At 57.9% G+C, this 26274-nt stretch overlaps 1 long non-coding RNA gene across 1 annotated transcript; it reads right to left on the minus strand.

Annotated features, from left to right (window-relative positions):
• Positions 1-5956: 5956 nt before the first annotated feature.
• On the minus strand, positions 5957-11876 carry LOC111767594 (uncharacterized). Its single transcript, XR_011424400.1, has 5 exons — positions 11599-11876; positions 11165-11275; positions 10716-10875; positions 7287-7865; positions 5957-6908 (listed from the first exon to the last, which is right to left on the minus strand). It is a non-coding gene; the product is annotated as an uncharacterized lncRNA (long non-coding RNA).
• Between the last annotated feature and the right edge of the window lie 14398 nt (positions 11877-26274).

Genomic DNA, 26274 nt, shown 5'->3' on the forward strand with positions numbered 1-26274 from the left:
CGTCCGTCGAATCCGCCCAATGAACTGACCCGGCACAGAAGGCCGAGTGCCGGCCGGACCGACGGGAGGAGAAGTGCGGACGCTCCCTAACCTGGGGCTGGCCGGGGGGAGGGGCGCCGGCGCTGCGGGCGGGGGAGGGGTGGGGGAGAGGGATGGGGGTGGGCCGGCCCGGACCCCGGCCCCTGCAGTCGGGGCCTACGGTCCACCCCGAGCCCGCAAGCGATGCTTTCCCTTCCCGGCCTCGCCGGGAGCCTTCCCGTCGGGCTGCCCCCATTCCCTGGGCCCAAACCCCAGCTCTCGGGGCGGAGAGGGCGCTTTCCAAGGTCAGCCCGCCCCGCCCGCGGGCGCTTTGGGATTAGGCGGGGAGAGTGTCCAGCGCCCCACCCGGGGCAGCACGGCAGTGGAGAGCTCCGGGGGGCAGGCTGGGGCCGCTGGACAGCAGAGGCGACTCCCCTGTGTTCACTCCTTTCCCTCCTTTTTCCTTTCCTCCCTCCTTCCATCTCCCTCCTCCTTCTTTCACTCCATCTTCCTCATCTTCCTCCATCTCCCTCTTCCCTCCTCCATCCCTCCCTCCATCTTCCCCTCCCTGTCTCCTCCATCTCCCTCTTTCCTTCCATTTCCCTTCTCACTTCTTCCTCCATCTCCTTCCATCTCCCTCCATCTCCCTCCTCCCCCTCCTCCCCACTTCCTTCACTTCTTCTTCCTCGACTCCCTCTATTTCCTCTCCTCCCTCCCTCCGTCTTTCCATCCCTCCCTCATTTCTTCCCCCAGAGTTTTCTATTTGGCACTGTGCTGAGGCTGTTGGCTTCCCCAGGGGCAGGGACCATAGGTCTCGTGTCCAGTGGCCCTCATCTGGCCCAGTGTTCTCAGCGGGTGCTCGGGATGAATTCCATGTGTTCCCAGCCATCCTGTTATTCTGGCGGAATAAAGTGGGGGTGGCCACAAGCCCTGAGATGGGGTGTCTAGTGGGTTTGCTGGCTCTGCTGGGCTGGGGAGGGGGTCTGCCTAGGGTAACTCCTGGTCAACAGTGGCCCAGAGAGAGGGCCTGGCTACAGTGACCACGGTCTCAGGTGACAAACGCCAGAGGGCCCAGCCCTCTTGAGCAGAATGTGAATTCCAAGTCTCTCCCAAACTCTGAACTCCAAAGGGGCTGCCCACTCCTGGGTCCCTACAGTGACCCAGCATGGGCCTGGCCTGGGGACTCTGCCTCCTTCTGCCTGTCCACTGAGACAGCTGCAGTTCTCAACCTCAGAGTACCAGGGTCTTTGGGGGCTTGTCTGAGACACCCGTCCTCTGGGCCCCCAGCCCTGGTTTGCCAGCTCCGAGCAGTCCTGGGAGCATGCATTTTAACAGGTGCCCAGGTGAGCCTGCACACAGCATGTGGTTGCTTAGCTACACTTTAAGAAACCTGCTTCTGGGGCCAGCCCTGTGGTGTAGTGATTAAGTTAATGCTCTCCACTTCAGTGGCATGAGTTCTTGTGTGCAGGTCCCGGGCATGGACCTACACCACTTGTCAGCCATGCTGTGGCAGTGACCCACATACAAAGTAGAGGAAGATTGGAATAGATATTAGCTCAGAGTGAATCTTCCTCAGGAAAAAAGAAAAAAAGAAAAAAGCCATCTTTCTGGTGTGGATGCCAGGAGGCTTACACAGGGGTGTTTGGGGGAGGCACCCAGCAAATAGCAGTGGCCAGTAAAAGGTGGTAGCCATTGCTGGAGGAAAGAGAGGAGAACCAGGATCTACGTGGGCTTGGCACAGTTAGGGAGCAGAGAGAAGGCAAGGCTGGCCAGGTCAGGGGGTTTGGAGGGGTAATGAAGGGTGTAGTTTGTGGAGGCAGATGAGATGTGGCATGTGGTTGTGGAGGGCCTTGGCCCGATCCTGTGGGGTGTGGGGAGCCGTGGAGCAGGAGACACAAGACAAGGTCCTGCTTCCATGTTTGCGTGTGGTGGGGGGACACCTGGAGATGGAAGAGATGTGGCCTCTCAGCCCTGCTTGCTGAGCTCCACCCAGCAGAGAGAACTCACATCCTGGTGGGAAGTGGTGTGAGGCCCCAGGCCCCCTTGCCAGGAGGAGTGTAGGGATTGGTGGAGGGAGGGTGGGGCACTTAGGTGGAGGGTGGGTTGGACAAGGGCAGGGGGCAGGCAGAAGGCCACCTCAGATCTGGTATCCTCAGCCCAGAAGACTTCTGTGAGCAGCCTGCACCCCCCACACACGTTCTCACGGCCACTCAGTTGTCCATTCATTGGTCAGTTCACAAACATTTATCCAGCACTAACTTTGGCCTTGAAGAAGCACACTGCCCTGTTGTAGAGGGGGCCACATAGCAGGGGACAGGAGGCAGCATCCAGGAGCAGCAAATGGCCCTCCACTGACAGCCAGCAAGAAAGCAGGGACCTCAGACCTTCAGTAACAAGTTGAATGCTGCCAATGCAGGAGGCGCCAAGTCTCAGACAGGGGCTGGAGAATGCAGCCCCAGCCTTGCGAGACCCTGAGCAGAGGACCCCCCAAGCCCGGGCTCCTGATGCCCAGGAACTGAGATAATGTGCTCTGTTTAAAGCTGCTAAGTGTGTAGTGATTTGTTACGCAGCAAGAGCTAACTAATACACCTGGTTTAGACAGGGCAGTCAAGGTGGCCTCTGAGGAGGTGACGTCCAGACTGAGATCTGAAGGGGGAGCAGCACCCAGCTGTGGGGAGGGCTGGGGGAAGAGCCTTCCTGTGGAAGGCATGGGTGGTGGGGTGAGCGGTGGGATGAGCAGGAACTGCCCCTGTGGCCCAGGCAGAATGAGCAGGGAGGTGGGGTTGGGGGATTGGAACAGACCTTACATAACATCTCCCGTGTGCTGGGCGGTTTGCTGTGTGTACAAAGTGCAGCAGTTCCATTGGGAGACAGAGGGGAGTTGATTGGGAACAAAGGAGAAACTGAGGCTTGGACAGGGTGAGGGCTTTGTACAGAATCCATGAACAAAGCCCCAGGGAAGGATTCTGGCTGACTGTGCCAGGTCATGTGCCCACCCTGTGGGAGCTGCCTGGAGAAGGGCAGGACTCCCAGCTCCCCTGGGTGCCTGCTGGGGCCAAGCTGTGAGTACCCAGGAGGTTTGCATGCAGGGGCCGCTGCTCCAGGGGAAAAAGGAAGATGATTCACGTGCAGAAGAATGAAGCTGCATCCTTCCCTCACACCACATACAAAACTGACTCAAAACCTAAGAGCCAAAACCCTAAGACTCTTAGAAGAAAACATAGGGGAAATTTTCATGACACTGGATTTGGCAATGGTTTTTGGAATATGACACCAAAAACACAGGCAACCAAAGAAAAAAATAGAGAAATTGGGCTTCATCAGCATTAAAAACTTCTGTGCATCAAAGGATACTATGAACAGAGTGAAAAGGCGACTCACAGAATGAGAGAGCATATTTGCAAATCATGCATCTGGTAAGAGGTTAATATCCAGAATATAGAGAGAACTCCTACTACCTACCAACAAAAAACAGACAGCCCACTTCAAAACGGGCAAAGGGTCTGAACAGACATTGCTCCAAGGAATTTACACACACAGCCGTCGGCATACGGCCAGATACGCAATAGCACAGCCACCAGGGAAACGCAAATCCAACCGCAGGAGGTACCACCTCACACCCATGAGGAGCCCAGAATCGACAAACAAACAATGAAAAAGCCCCAGAAAATAACAAGTGTTGTCAAGGACGTGGAGGAATAGGAAGCCTCGTGCATTGCTGGTGGTTATGTAAATTGGTGCAGCGCTGTGGAAAAGTCTGGAAGGAGGGGAGGCCCAGGGCCTGGGAGGGACTGGATCTGTCTCCCTGAGCTCAGGAACGGTCCATGGAGGGTGAGGAGCCCCAGCTTCTAGCTCTGGGGCGTGCATATGGATTGCAAGGGGGCACTGGGGAGGCGCTGGACCCATGGCCACTGTCCTCTCTCCACAGCTTCTCTCTCCTCCTTCCCAACCCTGGTGTCCTCTGCTTCCTCCTCCAGGCTCTGGTGCCATGCTGCCCTTGGGCTCTCCAGTGGCACTGAGGACACACCCTGAGTCTCTGAGGGTCCCCCCACCCTGCAGCCCAGCCTCGCCAGGCTGAGCCCTTCACAAGATGTTCCTACGTAGCAGGGACCCGCGATGACTCTGGTTCATGACCCCATTCCAAGGGACTCCCCTTGCAAGCTCCGAGAGGGAACCCTCTGACCCCAAAGGGCTGGGGCACCCCTCAGACCCCCTGCCTGGCTCCTCAGCCCCTGGCCTGGCCCTACAGGACAGAGAGGGTACCCCCAAGCTAGGATGCTGGGGCCATGTGAAGGTGTCACGTCCCCCTCACCTGTGCATGTGTGAACCTGGTCAGAGGTCCCCGAGCTCACTGATCCTTGTCCACTGGATGTTTTTGTACATTAAGATAGAGGAGGGAGCAGCCTGTCCCCTGCCCCTTGAGCTTGATGGCTTCTCCATGCCCCAAATAAGAAAGGAAGATGGTCATTGGATGCCTGTCAATGCCAACGGCCAATTCGCCACTGTCACTCAGAGAGGCTGTGACCAGGCTGGGTTCTCAGAACCTGGCGGTGGACAGACATCCTGCTGTGTGTCCCTTGCAGCTCTTGGTGGGGAGGGACGCTGTGAGAGGGCAGAACTCCATTTCTGCTCCGGCCTGGACAGGAGAGAGCTGGCCGGGAGAAATATCCAGTCATCATGACCTGCTGTGAGTAGAAAATAAAGGGACTGCCCGGCACAGCTGGGATGTCCCCCCAACCCCAGTGCAGAAAGAACCTGGCCCTAACTCAGGGTTTGGCCCCCAAGTCCCCTGAGACAGATGGAAGACGGCAAGATGGACTGCATGGTGGTGGCCTGTCCTCTCGCTCCAGGCCCCTTCCCACTGGTCGGGCACTCCTCTCTCCCTCCCCGTTTACTGAGGTGGGGCCATGGACGGGTTTGTCCATTTTCATTTCAGTTCAAGTAAGAGAATGTGTTTGCTACTGCAGGAGCAAGAGGGAGCACAGGGCATGCCTGGAGTACCCGGCCCCCCTCCCCTGCAGCCACAGGCTCACGCAGTGTTTCCAGACCCTCTGCTCAGCCGCAGCCTTGGCCCAGCATCTCCCCCTGGTGCTCCTCACACTCAGCCCCCACATCTAAAAGAGGCATCCTGAGGACCCTCGAGCCGCTGCCAGCGCCCATCCGGATCTCTATCCCCACTGCAGCCAGCTCACCCTCAAATGAGGGGACTAAGACCCCAGCCCTCGGACGGATGTGGAGCCCAGATCGCACCCCCACCTTGCCCCCAACCTGCGCAGCTGCCTGCTTGCAGGGTCCCCTCCGCCACAGTGCCCTTCCCTCCCCCAGCACTGCAGCCAGGTGGCTCCGTCCCACCTCCCCTCCCACCTGCTCCAAATCCCAGCTCCCTCCTGTGCCTCCCCCAGCCCCTGGAAGGTCCCCCCAGCTTGTGCTACAACCATCTGTTTGGGGGTCTGCCTCCCAACCTGCGCCCAGGTGGGGAAAGAGTTCAAAATATGCCAGGCGGAAGAATGAAGGAAAACGGCGCTCCCTGGTTCGGGTTACTCCCATGCGGCATCGGCGACTCCCGGCCCAGGCACCCTCAGCAGCCAGATGGTAGCAAAGCGCCCGCTGGTCCAGCCCCGCAGCGGCAGACAAGGCTGGTTCGACTGCGCTCTCTGCCTGGCGCCTCTGACCTAGTCGTTTGTTCACTGGCTTTCTCATCTGGGTAAATAAAGGAGACTTTCTATCACGACTGGATAGGGACCGTCCCTAGGCCTGGCACTCTGCTAGAAATGCAGTGCAAACCCCACCGTGCTCCTGGTTTATGGCGGGATATGGATAGTGCTGTGTGCCAAGATTCTGCGCCCCACTGGCTGTTTCTTGTTAAAGGCGGTCATGGCGGGGAAAGGATACCCAGACTTGGAGAGGCGTTAGAGTAACCACAGCGGCCCAAAGGGGAGCCTTTCTCTTTGTTTTATTCAGAAAGACTACGAGAAACAGAAATGCCTCCCTCACTCTATACTTCAGTGGTACTTAACGCCGGCTCCTTGAACCCTAAGAACCGTCTGTGGACCTCTGCCATGGTCTGAGTGGACGCCAACATGCTCCAAGGCCGTTGTGACGTGTCCCCTTCTGGTTTCCTGTGTCTCCACATCCTGGACTCCAGGTCCCAGGGAGGCTCAGGACCAAGGGTGTGTGTCTCCTCAGCTGAGCCAGATCTTGGTCCCCCCAAGGAGGGGGACAGTCTCAGAGAGGCCAGACCTGCTGCCTAGAGCCCTGAGGCCAGAGGGCAGCTCAGCCATGCTCGGACTCTCTGCCACAGGACCAGCCCCGCTGTCTTTCCTGGCACCAGGGGCTTGTCCACTAAGGCCTCTCCCAGGGGCCGGCAGCCACATGTGCCACCTTCCCGGCCCTGCCTGCTGGCGCCTACCTGGCAGGCTGCAATGCTGACTCCCCCAGGTGTGCCTTCTCCAGGTAATGAGCTCAAACCCCTGAGGGGCATCCAACTTCACATTTATTCTCTGTTCCCTTCAAGACAACAGATGCTCACCAAGCGTGTGTTCATGCTGGGTGCCCAGCTCGGAACTGGGGTACAAGTGGTGACGAATGAAGAGCCATCCCTGCCGCCCCAGAGCTGACAGTCCGGGGGGAGGCTGCTCAGCAGAGGGGGGCTTGCCATGCAGTGAGTCAAACAACCAGGGGGACGGAGGAAAGGCCCACCACTCCCTCATAGATCAGGGCAGTCTTCCTGGAGGAGGTGACATCGAGGCGGGTGCTGGAAGGGTAGTGAGGAATTTTGCAGAAGGCGAGGGCAAGGGATGCAGTCAGAGAGGGTAGGACTGGAGAGTGAGTCGGAATGGCGAGCATGGGAGGACGGGGATGGGAGTCCAGCAAGGAATTCAGGCTTTCTCCTGTGGGCAGAGGGGAGCTGTTCAGTATGGGGGCAGATTTGCATTCTAGTTGGATCACAGAGCGTGCACCACAGTTTGGAGAGGGCAGGACCACAGGGAGGCCCCCTAACTGACTCCTGAAGAAAGCAGGGGTGGGGATTTGGTGGCCTGGACAGGGAAGGGGAGAGGGGTGGGTGGGTGAAGGGGTATCTGGGTCTTGGATTGGTGGGGGGTGGGAGAGCAGGGAAAGTCAAGGGTGACCCTGGCCTTGAGGTTGGGCGGCTTGGGACTGGTGGCTGGCAGTGCCACGCGGGATGCCAGAGTCTGCAGGGCCATGTGCCAGGCTAGGGGAGGAGTGCAGTTTGGGGCATGTTGGGTTCCAGGCGCATGAGACACCACCTGAAGGTGCAGCCCTGGGCGTCCTCACTGTGCAGGTGATCTGAAGCCCCTGGAGGGAGGAGATGACCCAGGAGAGAGTGTACACGGAGGGCGAGAAGGCCCGAGTCAGGATCCAAGAACGCCATCAGTGACGGGGTGGCAGCGAGGGGCTCTGGCAGAGGGCCCCGCGGAGGCGCGGACGAGGAGCAGGAGGAAAGTGGAGGCAGCGTCCCGGAGGAGAGAAGAGCAGGTGCAGGCCGCTGGGAGGTCAGGTAATCTGGAGGGCGGCCAACCCAACCAAACCCCAGTTTGGTTTCGACATTGAAAGTCCCTTCTGTACAATGACCCACGACCCTGCTCTTAGGGACAGACTCGGAGGAAGTGAAACCATGTACTCTCACAAAACCGCGTTGGGGAATCTTCCTGGTATCGCTGTCACACCCGCCGAAGAGCGGGGACAGCCCATGGGCTCCTCAACAGACACGTGGTTTAACAACCGTGCTCCGTCCTGACGGCGGGACGTGGCTCAGCTGCAGACGGAGAGGATCCCTGACGCTGACACGCCGCGACGTGGATGGCCGACACGCTGAGAGAGAGAAGCTGGACGCGAAAGACCACTGTTGTGTGATTCCACTCACATGAAACGGCCAGGACAGGGAGACCCAGACACAGAGGGCAGACCGGGGGTTCCCAGGGCCTGGGGGAGCGGTGGACGTGGAGCGAGTGCTTGGCAGGCACGGGGTTTCCCTTTGGGGATGAAAGTGTTCTGAAACTAGATAGTGGTGATGGCTGCACAACCTTGTGAATGTACTGAATGCGGCTGAATTGTTCACTTAAAAAGGGTTACAATGGCAAGTTTTCAGTTCTGTGTAGTTTACCACAATAACACTAACAAACCCCCGAAACCTCGCCTCCTGGGATCCCCTTGGTTCTGGGAAAGCCAGGAGAGCTGGTCACGACCGTTAGAGGACTGTGACGGGAGCCCAGGACCTGGCGGTGGAGGTTGCCAGTGACTTTAGCAGACTAGGTGGAGTGAGGGCCGGGCTGTGGGGAGAGGGGAGGGCAGGAGGAGAGGCCAGCGAGTCAGCTTGTGTGACCAGAGCCTGCTGGCTGGGAAGCCAAGGAACAGGGCAAAGAGGAGGCTAGAGGAAGGAGCCTGTCAGGGGAGAGAGTTTTGCTGTTTTGTTTTTAAATCTGAGTAATTCGAAGTGTGGGTCAAGAAGTGCAACGCATTAAAAAAACCCTTTTTTTTTTTTTCTGAATGGAGAAAGAAAAATATTACCAGCAAGAAAGCCCCAAGAAGAGGTAAGCAACCTTAATAAAGAAAAAACTTGGGTGCCAGCCCTGTGGCCGAGTGGTTAAGTTCACGCGCTTCACTGCGGCAGCCCAGGGTTTCGCTGGTTCGGTTCCCGGGTGCAGACATGGCACTGCTCATCAGGCTATGTTGAGGTGGCATCTCACATGCCACAACTAGAAGGACCCACAACTAAAAATATACAACTATGTACCAGGGGGCTTTGGGAAAAGAATTCAAATAAATAAAAAAAGGAAAGAAGACTGGCAACAGATTAGCTCAGGTGCCAATCTTTAAAAAAGAAAAAGAAAAAACTCAGCAAAACCTGAAAAGCTGGTTGGCTAAGGAAGACGGGAGACCGTGATTCACGGGAGCCGACACAAGGCCGCCCAGGCTGAGGCAGAGACTGGCACAGAGAGCCCGGGCAGGCCTGTGTCCGGGGGCCTTGGCAAGCCTCTCAGCTGGCCTTGCAGGGTAGGGTGTGTGAGCAGGAGAGTCTGGGGAGCAATTCTGGTGAAGCAGAGTGGTGGGGACGCCCCACAGGATGCTCCCTCCTGCCCAAGGTCCAGGGGCAGTCCCGGATCCCAGACCCGCTGCCACTTGAGGCACCAACCTGCCCATGGACAGGCGGGTGGCCCAGATCCCCGGAGCAGTCAGGTACAGGGCCCGGCTGGGTTTCCACACTGTCTGCTCTGGACTGGACTGTGTTCCCCACAAATCTGTAGGTTGAGGCCCTAACACCCAATGTGACTGTTTTGGGAGATGGGGCATTTAAGAGGTGATTACGGTTAAATGAGGTTATAAGGGTGGGGTCCTAATTCGATAGGATGGATGGCCTTATAGGAAGAGGAAGAGAGAGAGGTCACTGCCTCTCTGTCTATGGGTCGAACACACAGAGAGAAGGTGGCTGGCCATCCGAGAACCAGGAAGAGACCCTCCTTGGACCTGATCTCGCCTTCCAGCCTGCAGAACCGTGAGGTGTAAATGTCTGCGGCTCCTAAGCCACATCTGTGGGATTCATTGTGGTGGCCCGAGCAGACCAAGAATCCACCCCCACTGCTCTGAGGCCTCAGCACACCCACGCCTGTCTGGCCATCAGTTGTCCTTCCATGTGTCCAGCCCGGGGCCGCCTGCCTTCGGGGCCTGCTGTTTAAATGGTGCCCTGAGAGGGCCGCTGCTCGGTCCAGGCAGAGGGCTGAGAGCTGAGGAATGGGTGCCCGCACAGCGGGAGGAGGCAGGATGCAGAGGGGTGGAGAGACCCACGAAGGGACTCCCTCCAGAGCAGCGGGACAGCAGCCCTGAGGCAGGGGGTTATTAAGGTCCAACCTCCTGGATCTCAGCATATAGCAAAAACCTTAGGAGAGGCATGCTGAATGAATGAATGAATGAATGAATGAATGCCATGGAGTTCCCAGAAAGGAGGGGTCTATCTGGGAGGTCTCAGAGCTCAGAGAGCCCAGAGGATTTGTTACCAAGGCCCCACAGGAGGGAACAGGGCTCCCGGAGTGGGCGGGAGGAACCTGGAGTAGACACAGGAACATTCCACAACTGCCAGGAGCCTGAGGCTGAGCGGTGGGTCTGGGGGCCTCATTCAGGAGCCCCGAGGTGATGGCAGGGCCTCTGCATGGGTTGGGACAGATCTCCCGGCTGGAGTAGGGGTGTGGGGTGGGGGTGGGAGGTGGGAGAAGGCCCAGCCTGTGTCCCAGCCCTAGAGACCCTGTGTGCCAAATGCTCAGCGGGTCTGGGTGGGCCACAGCCACAGGGCACAGAGTTCCAGCACCAGCTCTACCCAGACTGGCTGTGAGGCCCTGGGAAGATTCCACCCCTCACGGTGCCAAGTCACATCGCCCCAGCAGCAGGGCCACTCGGACCAGCCCGAACCTGCTGCAGATCCCTTTCTTGCTCTGGGCCCCACTCAAAATGGGTGGATGATAAGCGAGTTATCGCTTGACAACTGGGCTGGAGCAGAAGTCCCTAGCGTGGTATACTCTGCCTCCAAAACCCAAAGGTGCCACTCAACACTGTGCTTCTTTTTTGGTGGCAGGAGGTATAACCTATAGGTTGTCCTTTATCTTGGAAGGGAAAGCATGCCCCCAAAGCACTGTACCCTCAAAACATCATCCATGTGTCATGCCCCTGGCAGGCACGTGTCTTACCAGATACTTGTTCCTCAGGTCCAGTTATCCTGATGTCATCAGTGTAGCAGACAAATAGGATGCTCTGCAAGATGGCTCAATGCCCATGGGCAAGACCACGGGTGCACACTGTTGTCCTTCCCAGGTAAATGCACACCGCTCCACTGCTCTCTGATGGGGACTGGAAAGAATGCTTCACCAGATCAACAACCAAAGGCTGTGTTGATCTGTCCTGGGAAAGACACCAGCATGGCATCTACGATTGAAGTTACCGACACCCACAAGGATCCATTTGGTTTGGCAGGGACTCTCCTGGAGAATTCCATGGGGAGATGGTGAGGACCACTGCCCTGTATCACTGAGCTCTTCGAGGGCACTCTCTCTGTCATTCCCCCAGGATGTCCCAGTGCCTCTGACTCACAGACTCAGGGGTGGGAAGTGGGGTGGGGAGTGGCATCTCAGGAACCGACCTTTCCCACCTTGATGGCTCCACAGTGGACAGGAGAGCTCCCCCTGGGAAAACTGGAGACTCACTGCTGTTTCCTCTTCTCGGAGTCCAGGGATGGAGGCAGCCTGTCACCCTGATGGACAGCAGTGCACAGTCAGAATCTGCAACAAGGCTGCCTACTCCATTTCCACTTTTGTGTTTTCTTTCTATTTATTTATGACAAGTGACGCTGGTCTTCCGTTTCTGGTAGTGCTATACAGTTTTTTAGTCCAGGTCTTATTTGAAGGTTTGATCAAATTTAGAGCAAAGATGTGGAGCAGGGTGCCCGGGCCGGGACCGCCCCCTGGTGGCCGCGCCCTCACTCGCGCAGTTCTCTGTTCGTGTCTGGGGACCGCAAACTGAGCGCCCACTCCGTGCCCACCCCCCCCCCATGCTCCCAGGGGTCCAGAGACGAACCGGAGACACGGTCCTGCCCTCGAAGGGCTCTGGGACAGCTGGTGGTTTGGAGGAAACGGCCGGAGAGGGACGGGGGTGGACGGAAGGGCAGTTGCCCCTGGGCTGCGCTCAGCGCTGAGCCAGTGCGGACCCCTCCGAGGACCCTGGGGTCCTGAGCCCGGAGCCGCGTCTTCAGGTGGGCTGTGGTGTGTTGCGGCACGGGGGACAAGCTTCCACGAGGACCGCGAGGCGCTGACCTCCGCGCGTCGACCGGTGCCTGTAAAGATGCTCGAAACGACGGGCCTGCAGTTACTCCTCGTGGGCACACGGGGGCGGCCGGGCCCGCGCGCCCCGGGCGGGAGGGGCGTGGCCAAGGCTCGGCTGCAGGTGGGCCCGGGGCCCTGAACACCTGGGCGCCGGGCCGGTGGGGGCTGGGCTGCTGGGACTCCCAGGGGCGCGACTGACAGGCGCTGTGAACCTCCCCCCGCCCCCCCCCCCCCCACCGCCGACTTTTAAACTGGAGCTTCAGACTCTCCGCGCTCCAGGAGAGCAGGACGTTTGTCCACTGCATAGTCCCAGCGCCTGCAACAGTGCCTGCGAACGAACGGTGGCCGCTCAGGAAGTACTTAATGAATGAATGAATCGGCCAACCCTCACCGGTTATTAACTGAAAGTGTCTGGACTGAGTAGGCTGAATCAAATAGACCCGGGGACCCGAGAGGGAAAAAATGATTTCAGTTAATTTGTAAAATTAAGTTCCACCTTTGCACCGATGGTTCCCGTGGACACTTGTAGTAGTGAAATATGCTGCATTCCAGGATTCCTCCCGCCCGAGGAGACGGTGCTGGGGGTGATCCTGGGGCGCGGAGCGGGGCGCTGGGGCGGTCTGCTGGCTGTCAGGAGGAGGGGAGGGAGCCCAGTGGACAGACAGAAGGACCGTTGGCAGAGAAGATGGGTCTACTCATATTTCAGCCCTGCCTGCCTCGAGGGAGTTGAATCAAGACCCAAAGGAAAAGACCAAGGGCCCTACCCCTTGCATTGGGTGTTAACGGTTGGCGTTTAACTTCCCAAGTGGTGTCAGATCTGCCTGATTGTCCGTCCCTCTTTGCTGCGCCCCCTGGTGGAGTCGGCTGCCTCACGCCTGCGCTGCCCCCTCGGTGCCTCTGGTCCCGGATCAGGTTCCCGGAAGCAGAGCTGGAGCGGGGATGCTGCTTCAGGCAATTCCTCTCGCTCACCAGGATGCTTTGGGGTCTAGCCGCGTTGCTGAGTAAACGCCTGCTCTGAGACACTCCCCTCTTTTGAGGATCCACCGTCTTATTCTCCGTGCAAGAAACTTCTCTGGGCTCTCTGCCCACGGGGGTAAATTATCTTCCAGGCCAGATGTACACATTGGTACCCACCCCCGTAGTGGGTTGAGTGGTGGCCCCCCAGAGGCAGGTCCAGGTCCTAATCTCTGGAACCAGCAGATATTATGTTATCCAGCAAACGATGCGATCGAGGGTCTTGAGAGGAGCTTATCCTGGATTATCTGGGTGGGCCGTTAACGCAACCGCACTCGTCTTTATGATGAGACACACATGGGGACACAGAGGCACTGTGAATGCTGAGGTGGAGATGGCAGTGACGCGGCCGTCACTCCAATAAAAGAGAGAAAGTCAGTCCATCAATGCCTGTTTTCAGCCTCCCACCCCAGGAACCAGCACGCCCGGCTTCGGAACCCCGGTTCCCGCTGCTCCGTGTTCTCCCTGCCGTTGATACTGCCTGTGTGTTTAATTTTTCCCTTCTGACGGCTGTGATTTTTAGAATTCTGCCTTCCACGTGCACCAATATCATGCTTGCTTTATTTCAATAACTGTAAATTCTCTCTCTTTTTTTTTTAAAGGCAGCTTTAGTGAGGTATCATTTAACAGCGTTCACCAATTGTAAGTGTTCAGTGTGATGAGGTTTTTGACAATTGTACACAATCACACAAGACTTCGCGTTCCACCCAGTTGACGTGGCAGAGAAAGTCCGGAGCGACTCAGACCTCTGTCGTCCCTGCCGCCAGCGTCCCCTGGTGCCAGGAGCCATTTCCGCTCAACACCAGGCCTTTGCTGTCCTCTGTGTGGCCGGGGAGCCCTCCCAGCCTCCGTCTCACACACCTTCTCGTTCCTGGGGTCCCCACGCTCAGGCTGGGTGTCACTTTCCCAGGGCCACCCTAACAAAGCACCACAAACGCGGTGGCTTCAAAGGACAGCAATTTATGTTGTCTGGATCCTGGAGGCCAGAAGTCTGCAGTCAACGCGTAAGCAGAGTGGTTCTTTCCAGAGGCTCTGGTGGAGGATCCTCCCCAGGCTTCTCCCAGCTCCCACTGGCTCCCGGCAGTCCTTGAGGTCCTTTGGCCTGTGGACACACCTCTCCAGTTTCTGCCTCTGTCTGCACACGGCCTCCCCTCTCTGTGCGTCTCTGCTCTCCCCAGGATGCTGGTCATTGCATCTAGAGCCCACCCTCATCCAGGACGACCGTGACTTAGTTACATCTGCAAACACCCTAGTTTCGAATGAAATCACAACCCGAGGTTCCAGGTGGACGTGATTTTGAGGGGACCCCATTCTGACCCACTGTGTCTGGCAAAGGGAGCCAGGAGTCTCTGTGGACCTGTTTCTGCGCAAATGGAAGCTGCACCCCAGCATCCTCTCCTGAGATCTCTTTTCTGCTTCAGTCGGCTGGAGCTGGTGTCTGCGGCTGGCACCGGGGGTGTCGCTGAGCCGGAGTCAGCAGGAGGTGTAGCCAGGGGCCTGACTGGGGCATGATGAAGTCCCATAGGAGTGAGACGTGGGAGGGGTGAGGGTCCCCATCCTGCAGGTTCACTCGGCTCCCTGGGTGATACATAACGCTGATCCGTAGGATTCCTGCGCGTCTTCCCCCATGGACATGCGGCTGCCTGCAGGCTGGGCCCCTGGCTGTGTGGTCAGTGGGGGTTGTGCGCCCCAATCCGTCCCCTCCCCCCTCATCTCCCCACCTCTGTAGTAGTTCCTCGCAGCCCGTGGCTGTGTCCCTGGGACTTTCAGGGTGTCCTCATGGAGGCCAGATGGTCCTCACCTTGCTTCCTCTCCCCCTGGGTGAGGGGAGGCCCTGCAGACCCGGGTGCAGGGGTGCTGGCATCCTGCATCTCAGCCACACGATGGGGTCCACTTCTCACTCATGTGGACATCATGGGCTAGATGGTGAGGGTCGCTCCTGCCACTTTCTCCCCGTGACAGCTCCTCCCCGACATCAGCTGTGCAGCGCCAGTGTCTCCATGACATCCTCCTGCCTGGCCGGCTCGCTATGACAGTGTTTGTGCCTTCCCTCCACACCCTGCTCTGTGACGCCCCACTCCGCCTCGTCACCTGCACACCCGGCACCTCCCTCGGCTCTCCCTCTTTGCCTTGAGCCTATCTTTTATTTTTTTTTGCAAGATTAGCCCTGAGCTAACATCTGCCTCCAATCCTCCTCTTTTTGCTGAGGAAGCCTGGCTCTGAGCTAACATCCATGCCCATCTTCCTCTACATTATATGTGGGACGCCTGCCACAGCATGGCTTGCCAAGGGGAGCCATGTCCACACCTGGGATCTGAATCAGCGAACCCCAGGACACCAAAGTGGAACATGCGTAGTTAACCACTGTGCCACCGGGCCGGGCCCTTGAGCCTATCTTATACCTTCTGCTTTTTCTAACAAATTTTTTAAAAATTAAAATCAATTTTATTTTTTACAGGACTTTTTTTTTTTAAACCAAATGCGGGTTCTTTTTTTTTTTTTAAGATTTTATATTTTTCCTTTTTCTCCCCAAAGCCCCCTGGTACATAGCTGTATATTCTTCGTTGTGGGTCCTTCTAGTTGTGGCATGTGGGATGCTGCCTCAGCGTGGTTTGATGAGCAGTGCCATGTCTGCGCCCAGGATTCGAACCAACGAAACACTGGGCCACCTGCAGTGGAGCACGCAAACTTAACCACTCGGCCACGGGGCCAGCCCCAAGAGCACTTTTAGGTTCATAGAAAATTGTGCACAGAAAGTCCCGTCCCCACATGCACTTTTGTCTGTTAGGAACATCTCTCACCAGCGAGCAGCATTTGTTACCGTTGGTGACCCCACATCGATACGATCTTATCAACTAAAGCCCCCGGGTGACATTAGTGTTGCTCCCGGGCTGTGTGTCCTGTGGGTTTGGACAGACGGACAATGACAGGTATCCACCATCACACTCACCTTCCCGTTGAGGTTCCCACCAGGCACCCTCCCGTCTGAACCGCCAGCCCCCAGGGGGCTTTCCTCACATGAAGGTCCAACCCGACAATTACAGAAGAGCATCTTGTTTAAAAGCTTGCACCTCAGCCCTGTCACCAAGAAGAGACTGGATGACCTCCCTGTAGAGCCCCGCCAGCCCCTGAGGCCGAGGCTTGAGGACAGGGCAGTGTGAGAGGCTGTCCTCTGGCCCCGGGCCCTCGGCTGCACCCCAGGATCAGGACTGCTGGGTGGATGGGCAGGTGGGTTTCCATGCCACCAGCCTCTGGTCTCTTCTGTTGCCCTGTTGGCAAAAATAATCCATAACCATTCTATAAATGAAAATTTGGGAGAGTTTATTCTGAGCTAAAATGTGAAGACCGTGGCCTGGGGTCTTTCTTCCTGAAGGAAGGACGGGCACCAAAGAAGTGGGGTGTACAGAGTGGTTATATATCCCCAAACAGGATGTTTCACATGTGACTGAAATGTCCCTTTTACAATAGTCACGAGACTGCTCCTTTGGCACAGCGATTGATGGACACAGCAGGTAGGTCTGCTGTCTCGGTGGACACAGCAGAGTGGCAGGTTTGTTGTTTTGAGCTGGGTGGTCACAGGTGAGCTGGGTGCTCAAAGGTGAGCTGGGTGGTCAAAGGTGAGCACAACAATCAGCTCCCAGCCTAAGGAAAGATGCCTATCCTTAAGGAAAGCCAGTGTTGGGGGAAGTTGCACCTTTATCTTAAGGGCCTTTGTTCTTGCCACAGGAAATGTTTAAAGCAGATATACAATGCATGCTTGATGACCATGTCAGGCCCCTTTGGAAAAAGAAAGTCAGGCCGAATTAGGTTTACACCAAATGGCTTCCTCATATACTCCAATATATCCTATTGCTTTCCATATCTGTCACCCCAGAGTCACTGTGCTGCCCACCCACCTTCAGTAGGCACGCATGCAGGGGATGGAGAGGCCACCTGCGACCAGCGGTACCACACACGTCCAGTCACAGCTGCGGAGGCAGGAAGATCATCCAGGACTACACGCTGCACGCAGGAGCAAGGGCTGGACGCCTGCTGTGGCGCCATGCGATCTCCGCCCCTGCCCTGCCGTCTCCACCCCCGCCCTGCCCTGCCTGTCACCCTCGCACCTGCAGGGTGAGAGATTCTTGGCACTTGGTGGGAGTGGTCAGCCCGGGCTGTGGCTGTGCCCCGCGCAACATTCCTGGGTCTACTCTCGTGTTCAGACCTCCGTTCCCTGGATCACACAGCGAACCCGGAGGCGTCCCTGAGCCAGCCCTGCTGCCTCCAGTCTGGGTCAGCCTGGAGGGGTTGCATCTTCCTCCTCCCAGAGCTCGCTGCTTCGACCTTGGTCCCACCCGCCCTGCTGTGAGCTCGACCTCGTCTTCTGGCCTCTCGGCTTCCAGGACTTCCCTGACCCTAGGGCATGGAGCAGGAAGATGCCAGGGCAGGGCAGGGGTGAGAGGCTCCGAGGCTGCAGAGTGCCTCGCTCTGCTGTCTCCACCCGACTGAAGAGCTTGGGAAGTGACCAGAGTCTCCATGGGATGGGACTGCCTGGCCATGGGCAATGTGGCTTTTGGGGGAGAGGGTGTCCCCAAGCTCTGATGTGTAGAGGGCTGAGCTGGGGTGATGCCCTTCCAAGCTTGGAAGGGGAGAGTGAGGATCTCAGTGTCAGCTGCACTCTGGGGCCACAGCCCCTACCTCTGCCCTCCTGCACCGGAGCTCACCACGTGATACTGCGGGTGGTTCCAAAGGGATTTATCCAAGTCCCAGGATTGAATCTACCCACCCTTCCATCCATCCATCCTTCCTTCCATTCTCCCATCCATCCATCCATCCATCCATCCATTCATCCATCCTTCCATCCACCCATCCTTCCATTCATCCATCCACTTATCCATTCATCGTTTCATCCATCCATCCACTCATTCACCCATCCACCCAACTATCTATCCATTCATCCATGCATCCATCCATCCATCCACCCAACCTTCTATCTGTCCATCCATCCATCCATCCATCCTTCCATCCATCCACTTGTCCTTCCATCCATCCATCCATCTATCCGTCCATCCATTCCTTCATCCATCCAACTTCTCTTGTAAGGCAGGGTCTGTCCTCTGAATTAATGAGTTAAAGTGACCCTGATATGATGCAAATATCTCTTCTCCTCCTCTGGGGAGATGTTTGCTCACCTGAGTACCATTCAGGGAGAGCATTCACTGACCCTCCCAAGGTGTCTTCTCTGGTTGAGCCTGAGTTAGAGATGCCCGGGCAGCATCCAGGAAGAAATGCCCCTTAGGCATCTGCGTGTGGGGCTGGAGGCTGAGTGAGGAATCCAGGGGTTGTCTCAATAGGGGTGATGCTTGGACTCAGGGGAGCATAGTGCTGAGGCTGGAATAGGATTCAAGGAATTGGAAGAAGAGGCCAAAATGTGGGTGTGCTTTCCTGGGCAGCCCAGAGCAGGCACCTTGGCCACCCTGGAGGAGGCTCCCAGGCACTGGTGGATACGGTCCTCTTGGGGGGCACAGCCTGCACCTCTTCTCCCTCCCTTGGCAGAGGTGTGAGGGGGCTGGCCCCAGGGACGGGTCATACACCTTCCCAGCCTTGCCCACAGTCCAGAGTGACTGCTGGCCTGAGCCCTGTGAGGCCCTGTGTTTGTCCCATTTCTGTAATTTCCACGGGTCTAGGCATCCAGTAGAACCAGAGAGTTTTTTATATAAATGAATGAATGAGTGAATTACTGAATGAGTGAGTGCCTCGGTGGAAATGGGATGGCTGGATTTCTCCCTCCATGGGTGAGTGGGCCATGTAGATACGCACTGGGGGGACCTGCCTGAGATGAGGCTGGCAGTTGGCACACAGGGTTTGGGGTGTGACCTGGACCCTGACATGGGTCTTCCCAGCTGCCTCTCACTACTGCCAAGGGGGCCATAAGAGAGGCAGCTGTGCCCCCCGCCCCGAAGAGGGCAACGTCTCTCAGTGCCCGGGGGCTCCTCCAGGGTGGGAGCTCCCTGGATTTGGGCTGTGTCATTTGTCAGTTTGGTGACAAATGAGCAAAGATGAAGATGCAGGATGTTCATTTTAGCAAAGGATCTGGAAGAGTGGGGGCAACACTGGGTGGTGGGGTGTGGGGCGATTTTAGTTTCTTCCCCATAACTTCCCAAATAGCTGCATCTTCTGTTTTGAAACATATCATGTTTGTAATCAGAAAAAAATTAATTATTTTCATCATGAAGACAAGAGAGAAATTTTCTCGTTAGGTTTTTAAACCACGTAAAAATGTGCTCACGGCACATCGCTAAAACAGTGTCGTCCAAAAGCCCCTGGCGGCTGGGGGAGCGGGGAGGGACTGACAATGGGGACAGGTTTCCATTTAGGGGATGGCCGAATTCTGGAGCCAGATGGCCACGATGGTCGCACAGCATCGTGCATGTGCTAAAGGACGTCGAACTGTACATGCATAATGGTTCCAATGGTAAAATTTACGTTATGTGTATTTTACCACAAAAAGTAGTCCCTGGCACAAGTTCACTGCATTTAAAGGGTGGCCCAGCAAGGCGCACGGCTCTGGGCATGGCCGGAGCCTGGACAGAGGGGCGCTGGCCGGAGCTGTTCTGCGAGGTCACAACCCTCTCATTGCTTGCACAGCCAGATGGCTTTCTAATCCCGATCAGCACTGGTCCCTCAGCCTCTGCTTTAAGCCTGTCCGGACCCCACAAGACCACTCCTTCCACCACCCACAGGCTCCGCTGGGAAGATCACTGTGATGGGAAGCTGAAAGGCCACTCTGGGCGGGCGGGAAGGGGAGTGACTGGCCGAGGAGCCAAGAGATAAGAGAGGCTCCCAGGGACCGTGCTCTGAGGGTCAGGCGGCTCCGGGAATCCCCGCTCCTTCCTCCACCATGTTCCCTCTGCACCTGGACCAGCGGATGCTGAAGGTCATGCAGCCTGGGATTCACACCTCAATTCCCACCCAGGTCCCTGAAGCCTGATCCTGGGGAGAGGGCCGGGCAGGTGTGGCCTCCCCTCTGCCGCCCCGGGGTGGTTGTCTCCCTGAGCCTGATGCTGGGGTCCAGGTGGCAAGGGAGGGACTGGGCCCTCCTCCCTGGGGACGGCAGAATGAGGAGACAGAGGGATTTGGCCAAGAGGGGCAGCAGGTGAGGACAGGGTCATGGCCCGCCAGGTGGTCTCAGCCACTGACGAGAAGGCGAGAGTCTCCAGGGAGGACGCACAGGGTGCCGGGGCAGCGCCTCATACTCAGAGGGTACAGAGCCCAGGCCTGATGGAAGCTACACCCAGACCAGGAGAGACTCACCCCGCTGCTTGGGGTGGTGCCGCTCAGAGCACTGGAGGTGGAGCCTGAGCAAGGAGGCTGGACTGGAGGCAGCAGACCTGGTCGGCGAAGGGACCCAGCCCGGGGCCCTGGCCAGACCGAGCTCTCAGTCCAAGCAGGGCCCAGGTGGCAGGGGAGGGCTGACCTTTCTTATCTGCAGCCTGGCTGGGCAGTGAGGGAGCGAAGAGTGTTCCCGGGCACCTCAGGAATCAACCAATCACCATGGCCAGCTGCCAGCACCCAGAGAACCCTGAATGCCTGTGCCCCCAATCCATCCTTCTGCTCGACCCCCCCTGACATCCTTGTGCAGGCTTCACGGGTCTCCACCCCAGGAACCAGGTGCTTCCGGGGCCTCCATGGGCAGGTAAGAGGTGCAAGGCCCGGGGGATTGGGCTGGTGTGGTTCCACCGTGGGGTCACAATAACACCAGAGTCAGATGGCACGAAGGTGCAAGAAGAACTGGAGTCCCTGCTGGGCTCGCAGAGGACATCTCTCGGGGTGAGGAGGTCTTCAGAGGGCAAGAGGGGTAGGCCTCCCCTTCCCCCACCTGCCCCGGCCTCCTGGGCCTGGAGTGGTGTGGGCCCCGACAAGGCCAGGGTGGCAGGGGCAAAGCTGGCTCTGAGCCTTGTGTGGGGCGGCAGCCCCGTCTGTGCTTTCTCCAGACCCCTGGTCTTTCCAGCGGGGGAGACTCAAGCAAAGGCATCCTGGCCATGGGCAGCGTCAGCACTTCCAGCTGCGGCCAGAGGGAAAGGCTCAGGAGGGCCGTTCCTGATGCCCCCAGATGCTCCTGTAGGAGGTGGCTTTCTCTGCCCGTAGAGGTGGCTCCTGGCGCTCCTCGTGCTTTCCTTCCTGGGAGAAAGGGGCGAGTCCTGAGGCTGGGGCATCTGGCTGCCCTGGAACCCAGGCCCTGACTCGCTGGACACAGTGCAGGGGTCCGGCCACACCATCTTTAAGTGTACAGCTCAGTGGCATTAACTACATTCATATCATTGTGTGACCATCCCCACGGTCCATCTCCAGAACTTTTTCATCTTATAAAACTGAAACTCTGTCCTCATTAAATACTCGCTCCCCGGGGCCAGCCCGGTGGTGTAGTGGTTGAGTTCGCATGCTCCGATTTGGCAGCCTGGGGTTCACAGGTTCTGATCCCTGGCACGGACCTATACACTGCTCATCAAGCCATGCTGTGGTGGCATCCCACATACACAAATAGGGGAGGGTTGGCACAGATGTTAGCTCACGGACAGTCCTCCTCAAGCAAAAAAGAGGGAGATTGGTAATGGATGTTAGCTCAGGGCCAATCTTCCTCAATAAAAAAAACAAAAAAACCCCTCACTCCCCATCCCCTTCCCTCAGCCCCCGGCGCCCACCCTTTTACTCTCCGTTGCTATGAATTTGACTCCTCTAGGCACCTCCTCTGGGTGGACTCATACAGCATTTGTCCTTTTGTGTCTGGCTTATTTCACTGAGCATCATGTCCTCACGGTTCATGCACGTTGTAGCATGGATTTCCTTGCTTTTCAAGGCTGAATATTATTCCATCATGTGGATGGACCACATTGTGTTCATCCATCCATCGGTCGTTGGACACTAGGGTTGCTTCCGCCATCTGACTATTGTGAATGATGCTGCTGTGAACATGGGTGTGCATGAAAGCAGAAAATATTTAAGGAGCAAAATGCTCTTTGACAATACTGGAAAACTAAAACCAAAACAAAACCATCATAAAGCAACTCAACACTGAATTCCACACGAAAGTAATTCACGATCAGGGATGGTCACTCTCAAGGCTGAACTACAGTTGTCAGCTTGACCTTAGTAGGTGCGATAATGAATGCACAATCAGCTGGTCCCAGGTGTAATTAGGGGGTAAATAAACCTTTCATGAATCTGTTGGTGCCAGGACACTTCCTGGAATGTTCTTGGTAGACTCAAGTTCTGGAAAGAATGACCAACAGTTACTAGGGCTTCCTGCAGGCATGCACTGTTCCAAGCACACTGTGTGGATTATTTTTTGCTCATGACAACCTCCGGAGGTAGGTACAATTACCCTCACTTTCCAGATGGGGAAAGTGAGGCATGGAGAGGTTAAATAATTTGCCTAAGGCCGTAAAACAAGCAAGTGGCAGATGCAGGACACAGACTCAAGCAGTGTGGGGCCCTCCGCTGCCCAGTGAGCCCGAACCCCTTGGGAGGGGCATTGGGAATAGGAGCAGCCCCGCTGGGCTGACTTTAACCTCCACCCCTGTACTGAGGGTGCGGGCATCCGAGAAGGAGCATGGGGTATCGGGCAGAGCCCGGCCTCCTGGAGGAACTCAGAAACACTCGGATGGAGGATTCCCTACCTCACCTGAGCTTTCCACACCCTTCGTCTCAGCGGGCACACCCGTCCCCACCCACCTCCCAGGGTAACTTCCTCAGATGCTGGGGAGGGAGCTCCCAATGTGCTTGACCCATCCCCCAGCCCCAGACTCAGCTCCCCTCACTGGCACCTCTGCCCTCTCTGGTCCAGCAGGGGCCACCTGCCCCTCCTCCTGTGGAGATCGCACCTCTGTCCTCACTTCCTGCCCGCCTCTCTGCACCTGGCCGCCCATCACCCACCTCACCCTCTCAGTATCGCCTCCCTGCCTGTCCACCTGGTCCAGGAAGGATGCAAGGTGCATCGGTTGTGTCCCCACCAGTACAGGCCCCGCCCCACGGGGACTCTCCATTGGCAAAGTTTGAGTCGTCTTCTCACATGGACCTGGGTTTTTACACTGGGGTCTTTTCTTCCAGCCAGACTGGGTTTCTCAGGGACAAGGACCCTGGATGGCGGGCCCTGTCCTGGGTTCCTCACGCCTAGATCCGACTCAGTGTGCCAGCGTTGAGCAGAGGGTCGTTGTGGGTCTGAACAAGCTTCCGAGCACATTGCCCTATCCCTGCCAGAGCCAGTCTGAGTGTGGACGCCACCAGACTCACAGCCCATCATGTCCCCTCCTGCTTCCTGTACAGCTCCACGAGTCCAAAGGACCTGACCGTCCCGCTGGAAGAGTCTGTCCTGTAGACCGATCCCCAGCACTCCATCTCTGTGGCCATCATCATCATCATTTGGCACCCCTCCTTCAACGGGATCCCACTCCAGCTTGGGTCTGCCGTTCTTGCATCCTCTCTCCCAAGATGCCCATTTCCATGTGTCCCTTCTCCCCTCTATCCTGCTGTCCCTACCTCTCCCAACCACTCACCCCACCCCCCTGCACTCCCTGCCCCCCACCTCCCTCACCAACTCCATGTGGCCAGAAGACAGCTGGAGGCAGAATCCTGGCTTTAGGGGAAAGAACGGGAAGGCAGGCCAGCAGCTGGACTTCACCCGTTTAAGGCAAAGAGCCAGGGCCAGGATGGAAGCACAGCTTGGGGGTCCCTGGGGGCGCCAGCACCCACCTGCAGAGTAAATGCTTGGTCACCTGCTCTTCTGGCCTGTTCATTCAAACAACCAGGGAGGGGTTGCAGGACGCTTGCCCGCGCAGAGACCGCGAGGGGGGCACGGCGCGCTGGGGGTCTGGGTGTGGGGCGGAGGGGCGGCTCTCAAAGCAGAGGCCTGAGGCTCCCCGGGGCGGGGCAGGGCGCACTTCGCAGGGTCCCTCTTGTAAAAGCCAGGAAACAACTGTTTTCCGTTGTTTTAGAGTCTCTATCTTTGGGAGCTTTCTATTTACTATTTAACGTCTGGCTCCCAGGGCACGGGGCCCCCGCGGGGTGAGTGCAGACCCCTCAGCGCAAGGTGGGAAGCAGGCGCCCTCCCCGCTCCCCGTCCCGGGACGTCGGGACCTACGCTCGCCTAAGCTTCCGCGTCGCGAGCGCGGGGCCTGAGCGCCCTCCGAGCGCGGCGCCCCCCCAAAGTACCACCCCCCCCGCCCCCGAGCCCCGGCCTCCTCGCGGCTGCACCCGGCGCGAGGGACCCCAGGCCAGAGGCCCGGCCGACCCCCACCCGCCGCTGTCTGCGCCGGAGCCGGCTTGGCGTCCGCCCCGCCCGCCGGCCGCCGGGAGGGAGGGAAGGAGGGAGGGAGAGCGGCCCCGATTGGCTCCTGCTGCCGCCCCGGCCCCGCCCCGCCGTCCCTCCCTCCGGTCCCCAGGTCCCCATCGCCGCCCGCCGCACCGAGGCCGGGCTGGAAGCGGGTCCCGGCTGTGGCGGTCTGGGGGCTGGGATGCCGAGGGTCACGCTGGGCTCTCGCCGCCCCTCCCTTTCTTCCTGTCCTCCCGCCGCGCGCAGACTAGGAAGAGGGGCCCAAGGGACCCTCCTGGATCCCGGTCCGGACAAGTCGAGAGGGCCTGCGCTGGGGACTGGTGGCCTTGGAGTTTCCTGCTGGACCGTCGCGGCTCCTCCCGCGTCCGGTCTGCGCTCCTCTCCCGCCCCGAGGGCCGGCATCGCTGCAGAGCCTGCCCTGCCAGGGCCTGGGAAGGCCTCTCCCCTCCCTGGGGGAGTCCAGGGTCTTCACTGAAGGCTCTCTGGGGCCCCATCCCCCTACCCCCAAACCTGAACGTCGTGGTGGAGAGGCAGGATGCAGGTGGCTGCCACCTGATCTTGGTGTCTCATGGAGAAGGGTCCTGGGCCTGAGTTTGCTGATTGGCTGTGAGAATGAGCCGGCTCCAAAGGGAGCGCTCAGGTGAGGAGCTGCGTGGATCTTGACAACCTCCTGCTCTCACTGTCTGCTGTGTGGACCCAGGAAGGTGCCATCCCCTTGGTCCCCAGTCTCCCCATTCATGCAAGGACTGTCTGGGCTGGATGCTCTGAGTCCTCCCAGGTCATCAAACCTGCAGCCCCAGCTCCTCCTCCCTGGGTTCCTAGTGTCCACGCAAAGCCTGTCATTCACCCATGTGGGGAGGGGCCTGCGTGAGAGTTAGAGCTGCACACATGCGCCCTCTATACACAGCCCGGCCAGGAGGTCCCCACTGCCCCCAACCACGGGGAGAGGGGCAAAGCCAGCCCCAGTCCTCTTCGTCCTGGGTTTTGCCTCCAGCCCAGCACCCCCTGGGACTTGGCGTCTTCTTCCTCAGCCAGTGGCAGGGACGCCCTGGGACCAGGCTCCTTGTTGACTGGCACACGCTGCCACTGCTGTGACTCAGGTCACCTCTCCTGGTTAGGGTGCAGGCACCCCATGGAGGCTCTGGGCACATGAGCCATCTTCCAGCGTCTGGGCCACATCCTCCTTGGAACAGACTGCTGTTACAGTGGGGCGAGGGTTGGAAGGAAGGGGAGATGAGAAGGGCTGGCGAGGTGGGCTGGGAGAGGGCGGAGGGGCAAGCAAGAGGGAGCAGTGGCTTCAGCACCTTCGGGGATTTCTCCTTGGGCGCCAAGGTTGCAGAGGGTCAGCCTAGGGGTCAAGGCATCAGAAATTAGGAAGGAGGAAGGGATGCCCAGGATCCTGAGGGCCACCCAGCGCTCCAGACTCTTTGCACGAGGACACTTCACCTGCTACACTCCCGAAGGGCAAGCTGTTTATAGATGAAATAAGCTGAGGGCCTGGAAGATTTGCTGACTGGCCTGAGATGGCACATAGCTGGAAATGACCACGTCCACTGCTCTGGGGGCTGCCTCGGGAATATTCATCAGCAGAAGGTCTGTGCGCCCAAGCTCGGCCATGGCAAGTTCCTATTTTTCTGGGAGAAAAGATGTGTTGGTGCTCAGATATCTCACGACCAAGATCTTTGGAAAAAGACTTCCATGCTTTAAATTAAAAAAAAAAATAGCTTTATTGTTGTATAATTGAAGCACACACGTATTTAAAATTCGCCAATTTTAAGTCAACAATACAATGAGTTGGACAAATGTATATAGTCACGTGACCACCATGACAATCCAGTCCCCTCTCCACACCTGGGCTGGGAGGGCCAGGAGAGTCCCCTGGGGAGGGAGGGAGGATGGAGGAGGAGCTGAGGGCCAGGCTCCTTGGGCAGGCCCTGCCTCTTCCTTTTGCACACCCGAGAGTGAGGGTCCCCCTCCGTTGGTCCCACGTGGAAGCTGTCGCCCAGCAGCGAGTGGCCAGCTCGGGGGCGCACAGTCAGAACACAGCAGGGCTAGCTCGGACCCCAGGCGTCCTGCCTGCAAACTGAAGCCTTTTCTCCTCACCCAGGC

The sequence above is a fragment of the Equus caballus genome, chromosome 13 (genome assembly GCF_041296265.1).
Source record: "Equus caballus isolate H_3958 breed thoroughbred chromosome 13, TB-T2T, whole genome shotgun sequence".
NCBI lineage: Eukaryota > Metazoa > Chordata > Mammalia > Perissodactyla > Equidae > Equus > Equus caballus.